Source organism: Argopecten irradians, chromosome 15 (genome assembly GCF_041381155.1).
Source record: "Argopecten irradians isolate NY chromosome 15, Ai_NY, whole genome shotgun sequence".
In the NCBI taxonomy this organism is placed as follows: domain Eukaryota; kingdom Metazoa; phylum Mollusca; class Bivalvia; order Pectinida; family Pectinidae; genus Argopecten; species Argopecten irradians.
The window spans coordinates 26,102,628-26,109,146 of record NC_091148.1 but is presented as its reverse complement, the minus strand read 5'-3'; positions in this window follow the sequence as shown (position 1 = coordinate 26,109,146).

Here is a 6,519-nt window from a genome sequence, read left to right as displayed (position 1 = left end):
ATGATCATGGTCATAATGACGCACAGCGAGGAAAAGCCGGAGTACCCACAATAACACAAACCTACGGTTAGTACACTTAGCAACTACCTTACTTGAAATTCTCGAAACACAAAGACGAAAGAACAATGGTGATATATCCATTCTGATTTATAAAAGCTATTCAATCTGATTGAAATACATATCCTTATACCCACTCCGTTCCCTCTTATCAAACGTAGTGATGATAAGGATCTAGATTTTAATCAGATTGAAGAGTATTCTCCTTCGAAACATTCCGCGCAATAACTGACGCACTCACGGAGTGAAATGAAGGGGAGTAACTCTGATCATATGAGGTCGTAATGTAAAACAGATAATAACTTTGCCTTGGCAGTTCCATTATAATTACTTTAACCAATTATTTATGTATTGTCATAAACGCTAAAGTATACAGTGCTAAGTAACAGAGTACAATAGACTTGTACAATGTATAATAAAGTTAGACGAGTGCCAAGTATATATTGCCATATGTTATAACAAGTATCTTGGAAAAAGTAAATATGCTTTTAATTTGCGAAATAACGGTTATTGTAATCTGAAACATATCATTATACATATCTCATATATGTTTCTGTTGTAATATAGTAATGGATACGTCCATCTACAAAGTGTTTTCATCCATGCGAAAACCATCGTAGCAAAAGGAAAATACGCGGGAGAACGTAAGTTTATTTCGTTATGCTAAACAGTTGCAATTCTTTATCGTTAATAAACCAGTATATTTATTTGAAGTAGAATTAATCTTGTTTTTTTTTCTTCATCTCTTATATGTGACGTTTGGAAGATTTTGCAGTTATTATAGGCATATTCTCACACAATCGGCGTTTTAAGTAAAACTATAATTTTGTTGTAGACGCACTTCTGGATGATTCCATTATTTTATTCTCAATTCATTTTTTTTCTAGTTTGAAATAATCTTTCCGTGTTCTATAATATAATTTTCTGATATAAATCATAAATAGAACCAAAGTAAAAGAACGTCTGTGTTTGGGGGAATAAACAGACTTATCTTTCTTCGTTAAGAACGACAACTCTAAATGACTGCTCACTGACCGGATCTTACGGAATAAAAGAAAATTCTCGTGCTAAATTTTAATTTGATCGCGGAGGACCAAGGACGTAGATGTACAAATAAATCCTTGCGGATGACAAATCATCGTTGAACGACTTTCCCGGAAAGAACGATAACTCTCGAAGGATTTCTCACTGATTCGATCTTTCGAAAGAAAATCAATCATCGCGATAATGAAGAGGAGCCTGTAGCAAAAAGGAAAGTCTAAAATCTAAATCCCCATTGAAACTATACAACTTTATCGTATAATGTACTTACGTTCGCTTCTATTCCACCACAGATCGACAAAAGACGCCACCGACTCTGCACGCGTTGTCGCTAATCAGCAGTAATAAATTAAACACATTCTACATAAACGGTTTATAGTAGCTTAATTTAAACAGAAGTCCGAAGTTCAAACGTTAGAAGACGTCGCGCCACTCACCCGTTACTGGGCTGTAATCGAATGCGCCGGCGTGAGTTCCACTGAAGAAGCGTTCTGATGACCCCGACTATGATAGTAATGAGAGAGTGATAAACCACTGGGTAATCAGTGACCATAAATTATCACCTCGCCTTTCTTCTGATCACATACACCGACAGTGGATAGTTTCACTCTTTATCTTTTAATAGTCCCTGTGTAACTTGTGCATAAGAAAACTGACTATAAATAATCGGCGAGACAAAGTCTAGTAATAAGCGGAGTCATGTAGGCGTTTATATACATAAATATATTAACTCTAAAAAAGAAAACAAACCGAAATGCTTGGCACTCCTAGTAAAGGCGGAGTCATGAAGGCGTATACGTTACGTACCTCAATACCCCAGGGGTTACAATCACTGTCGTTAGATATCAACTCGTGGAGGTTTTCAGGAGGAAAAAACCGACCAAACACTAGCATTTAAAGGCTTTTTTTTGAAGATTACAAGACAGCGAGCCAAACTTCAAGCCATCACGTTGGTGAATCATCAAATGACCAAACTACCTTCTCATCTTTTGTCGCCGCAGAATCTGCAGTTTTGCTTTGAAATACTCCAGGGATGACTATAACGACAGTGATAGCAATCCCTTGAGTATGGAAGATGTACATGGAGAACCGGTACTTAGTAACGCTTTTATCACATAATCCGCCTCATATCCAGTGATTTTGCCCGTGTAATATTTTTGCGTATGTCACTTGTGTAATATGACCTGGAGCGATTTTCAATGGCTGGAAATTCATTGTGACGTCAGACAGAAACAATGACAGGAAAAATGACGTGACGTCAGGATTACGACGACGGCGGGACAAAATGGCGGTCTCTGCTGGATTTTCGGAATACATTTTGACGTGAAATTCTTTGTTATGTAGGTATTTGTAGTTATGTGATAAAAATATCTTATTTTTTTCATTTCACATGAGATTTTATGAAACTCGTCGCGAAGTTTAAATTTTTGCTCGCCAAGGCTCGCTAAAAAAAAAACTTCTTAGACTCGTTTCATAAAATCTCATATAAAATGATCACTCATGTAAGATATTATATATACAAGTGTTTGACCACTCCTGATTTTAACAATATGCAACAGATCCACATAATGCAATATATAGAATCATTCTGAATGTATAACTGTTACTGATTCAAATGTCCCTGTGGTCTCTGTTACAACCATATGCGTATTCCGTTATTACATAGTTACCTCCCTTGCGGGTAGGTATCGATTGTTACGTCATTATTTTGTGAGCCCAATTCACGTCGTTTTCTCCGAAAAGTATAAACACATGACGTCACAATCAATACCTACCTGCAAGGGCAGATGACTTTGTTATATTCAAATACTGAATAGTAACCACATGGTCATTCGTTGATAAAATAAAACGAATTATCCTCCCTTGGCTTTTAACAACTTTATCGAAGTAATCGTAACCAGATATCTATAAAGGTTCTTTAATCGCCATTCCATTATCATTAGTTTATAATTATGTTCTTTAGAGTAAAACCCAAGATAAAAAATCACTTCACACATTATGAGTTCTGGTTAATTCGTCAAAAACTTCAAAATCTACAAAATTGGTAATGCGTTCTCATATGCTACATTTTGGAAATGCAAAAAGCTAAAACGAATTTAATACCCCCCCCCCCCCCCTTCTTCCCGCATTTTCGTCGAGTGAAAAGTTCTAAAAATGCACATTTGAAAGAAAAAAGGTCCTCCTGCACATTTTTCGTACTTAATTTTAGAAAACTTAAAACGTTCAAAATTGACAGAGTTAATAGGATTGAAACAAATTTAACAAACCTGATCTAAACTTCGATGCTGTTTAGAAAGGGTAGGAAGGGCGATAACTCCCGCACAGAATCTACAAATCGGTTTCATAATTCTCAAAATAAGTATCAGAGCGGAATTACAAGTCTACTTTTTTAATTAGATCGATAGCGTGTATTGATTGATTTCTAGATACCATATTTGGATGAAAAACTGTGTACGCTAAGTCTCTCTCTCTCAGTTAAAATTACATACAGACATACATATATCAAGCAGTAGTTGGTAACTCGTCCTCATTTAATTCCTGTCATTATATTTATATGCAACAGGATTGGGCACAACTTATCAAGTACAAACCAAGCCTTTTCATTGTTTTAAAAAATAAAAACAAAGAAAAAGACAAAGTAGATTTCCGTCACGTGTTGTAGTTTCGATTTATTTTGAACTCAAATTGCTTGCTGAATGCTATTAGAGAGGCTTACGGTCGATATCATATCTCATACATGTAGTCAAGTCCAATAGCCCTTAAAACAACAGCTTACATTTATCAAGCCAGAATCTCTTTGCGATAGGGGGTCAGGTTTGTTCTTAACAAATCGCGCGGGTCGATATATTTGACCGATTTCTATATGTGATTGTAACTTTCCCAAACTTGATCTAGATTTGTATAAATCGAAGGTATCAGAAAAAAAGAGAGCTCTCACTCATGGAACAGCACTTAGCTCGATTTATTTGATTTAACATCATATCAACAGCCAGGGTAATTTAGGGGCGTTTCGGGTTTAAGAGTTGAGAGAAGCCGAAGTATTCAGATGAAAAAACACCGCCCACCTGTCAATACGTAATAACTGCCTTTCATATCAGTTTCGAACTCGCGACCCAGATGGCTTGTGATAATAAGTCGGGACATCTTAACCACGTGTCAATCCACTAATTGCTGGTGGTTTCAGATCTTTTTACTACACTACTCTAATAACTCGAGTTAAAATTCAGATTTTGCTGTTTTCTTTCATTCGTTAATATTTCTATTGCAAAGAATAAGATCAACGTTGCCAAAATTAGACTGAACGCTTATGTAAACAGTGAATACCAACAAAATGTGAAAAGGAAAGCTTTTTCTTATCATTGAGTTACCTCCCCTTACATAATAATAATCTATCATTTTCCTGGGGATCCTATTGACTTATCATTGAATTACCTCCCCTTACTCAGTAATAACCTACTTAACCTGCATATTTTATTAGTGTTTTTTTTTTTTTACTTACCGTATATATATATATATATATATATATATATAGACATGAAAAAAAGCCTAATAAATACAGGCAGGTTTAGCGGACTACTCTCCGTCTAGACACCATGTTTTGGTGTGATCACACAATTACACAGATAGAGGTGTCTGTATGACTACGTATAGTATCAACAACCTGTGGCTTGTGCAATATCCTTTGCTCCATAACGTCACCTAATTATATATAATTGGGTCCTTATTTCACCACAGAATTCGCTGTATCATGATTTCCATAAACAAATTAGGTGTCCGCTGTATTGGAACGCTCTGTGGAATCAGTGCACGATACGAACGATTTAACTAACGCATTGGTTATCTAATACTAGACCATTTTTTACGGACAAGTAAATTATTTATCTGCTAGTATGTTGAAATGTTTCACACTTCTTTGAAAATTTAATTAAACCATTTAAAGCTTTATATGAGTGAACGCCGATAACAATACTCAGTCAAACACATCACCAGAAGTCATGCTTTACAACTGTATACGAACTGTGCGCTTAATCGAATGCGCTGTGATATTGTGTAATTTAAACCGAGCGTCAATAATATAGCGCCATTTGCTATTGTAGCTATATATACATTTATATATATGGGTTGCTTAAATACTAACTTCCACCCGCCATATAATCATTAAAGAAAACATGTATTATCGTCAAAACTTTCAGTTACAAGAATTTGACATAAGCATTGGGAAAAAGCCTAACGAAACATCGGTCAGGTAATTAAAGTTTTGTAAATAGTATACGTTATGAGGATAAATAGAAAACCATATTCAGCTCAATAGACAACTTTTTCGACTGAGAAAAACCAAGAAAAAAACAGTCAGAAAATCAGTCATTACCTTTGATAGCTCAAACAATACAGGTTACAGACTCAAACTTATTGTTCAACTTATTCATATTGTAAGGGCTATAAATTCATACCACACACTTCACATTCCACCGTCTCACAGCAAGTTGGACTGGGGCACTACGTAACAAAATAGAAAACAAAATTTCTACGAAATGAATTGATCACATTTATTTGTTGTTATAAAATAAATTTTAGGGTTCGTTGTAGTTCCAAGGAGGTAAGGAGCGCGGTGATTCCTGGGAGAAATTGTAACACTATATGTTGACACTTTAGCCGGAAAAGTTTAAAGAATCATAAAATAGAACACGGATTACCGGGATCCGGGAAATAACGTTAGCTTAATCAAGTTATGGTTAATGAAAGGTCATATTACAGGGAAGCGCATTTCATAGACATCATGCCTGCATTTACATTGGACATAACCGCAGGGAATTCAAAACCTTGGTGCGATTTGACTTATCACGGAAATTGCGAGATCGTTTTTAAAAGGTTTAAAGGTATCGGTGCGTATTGATATGAATTATTGGGTTTTCTATCATAGGTTTGGAATAGCTGATGTCAAATACTGTATCACATTGATCACATCTTTATAAAATTAGTCGTCTCGTGCTTAATTGATGTCAATAGTAATTAAGAATCTTTCTGATTGGATTTAAAAGCCCATCACCTTTCTGAAACGGCATTTATTTTATTTTTTAAATTGGAATGTAAAAATAAATAAATAATTTTGTAGAGTCGCAAAAGCTATTAACTTACCGTTAGTACTACATTTATCATCACATTCTGAACAATGGAATTCGTATTTAAATGTTATTTTTTTATAATGTACACTACTCGTTTTATGTTTCCCGCTGTCGAAAAGCTGAGGAGGGCTTATGGTAATATGTCTACATCTTGAACTCATCGGGTATCATTCCGAGAATGCCCCGAGGAGTTCCGAATGAATACGTCTGGACATCTTAACTTCTCTAGCACTGCGGCATTTTGAAGACCATGGCCAGGTTAGTCCTCCATTATTGATTCCAAACCAAGCTGCTCTGT